Here is a 1,858-nt window from a genome sequence, read left to right as displayed (position 1 = left end):
TGTTGTTGTATTATTTAGAGTTCTGAAGTGCAAGCGTTTTTAGAGTATATCACAGAAATAATGTGACTCCAGGTATGTATGACCAATTATTTTTACCAAAGTCGAAGGTAGACTTTATAAACAAGGTAATAGTCAATAAATTGTATTATTCATTGACTATTTCACGCCTCTTTGTATTATTTTTGAATTGAAACAAAACATATTTGACCCTGGAAACAGGTTATTTAGGAGTAATGTGTTTGTGTTATGTCATAGGTCAAACGCTTCGTTTACCGTTACAGGAGTGAACGAGCTCCGTATACAACTCGTCCAAGGTTTATGTCCTTTCAAAACCCGTTCCTTAAGAGGTCAGAGTGTAAAGTTTTATAAAATATTCTATAAAAATCACAGTCATTGGCAGGTTATTAAGGAAATGTGCTTATCAATTCTCCAGTTATAATTACTTGCAGCTTATTACACAATTTTATTATTTACAACGATTCAATAGTCAACCAATGTTACATGTTGAAAATATCATCGATTTTATTTATAAATAGTTACAAATAGTTTAGATTAAAAGTGTATATGCCAACTTTGGAGTATTCTTGGATTCGTTATATACGTGCAGCAATTGCATGTATTTCAGCAGTGACTTTAAATAGCTTGGGTTGAGATAAGCGTGTTATTCCGTAAGCACCAATAGCCAATTTAATCAACTTGATTAGCATAAATAATTGTAAGATCACAATCAAACAAAAACTGCCGGGATCCATTTCCTATACTTGCCAAGGATTACATCTATTTAAACCCGCCTTACGACTCGGTGGAGCAACAACTTTACCTAAATGAACAATGTATAGTAAGTCAATGATAGCATATAAACTACAAAACTATAAAACGTCAGTACAGCATTCACAAAAACATTCTCAGCTGTAGGTCACCGGTTCGATCCTGAGAAAGGTCAAATTTTTATTGATGATTCAATAAAATACTCAACTGTCTTGTTGACGTCTTTAATAATGATCCTGGCTTAAAAAAACAGCTGATCTTACTATTAAGGAACGCGGCAGCGTTCCGCCCCGCCAAGTCCCCCAGCGGTACACAGCTGCTGCAGTGTATATATACATGACGTGACAAAGTGGCTTTTTTACTCGTCTATAGCTCTGAAGAAACAAAAGCTATTAAAATAATTGTTCATCCACTGGATAGGGGCAATCATTCTTGGCAAAATAAAAAAAAGAATTTAAAAAAAGGTTGTGTTTGAGCCAAGAAAAACTAGTTTGAAAATTCACAAATTTTCCGTGTTCTCCTTCTTATCCTTAAATGTTGACGGACCTACAGCCCAAACCACTGGCTCAATTTTAATGTTTTTTATGTTGTTTGAAAGCCCTTAGCGTGTAGATGTGCCTTTTGAGGGTCACAAGTCGGTGCGTTGACCCATAAACCCTTGGCAAGCCCTCAAAGTACGATTTTGGCCCATTTAAATAACATGGGATTAAAATCAAAACAAAAGAAGGATCAGCTGCGATTAAATCTCAATTAATTTAAAATGTTAGAGAAATTCATAGGATCAGCTGAAAAATTATTTTAAAACTTTTATAAAGTATTTTTTTCAGGTATACCGAATGATTTGAGCTACTTACTATATAAAATTACTTAGAGCAGTGATATTCCCCGATACTTTCCATTGAAAAATGCAGTGTACCGATGGTACACTGGTACAGCAGCTCGTCATTTTTAACAGTTTAATACTACTTATCAAAACATATGAAACCTAGGAACTTGAAACTTAGTACTAGTAAAGGTTAGTTTTAACATTGTTTCTTCATAATATTGCCAAAATTTATTTAACTAAATAAGGTTAGTTTTATGTTTTGAT

The sequence above is a fragment of the Macrosteles quadrilineatus genome, unplaced genomic scaffold, assembly GCF_028750875.1.
Source record: "Macrosteles quadrilineatus isolate MER2022 unplaced genomic scaffold, UCM_ALF_1.0 Scaffold_3__2_contigs__length_128488019, whole genome shotgun sequence".
Lineage (NCBI taxonomy): Eukaryota > Metazoa > Arthropoda > Insecta > Hemiptera > Cicadellidae > Macrosteles > Macrosteles quadrilineatus.
The sequence above is the reverse complement of the archived record's forward strand: the minus strand, read 5'-3'. Positions refer to the sequence as shown.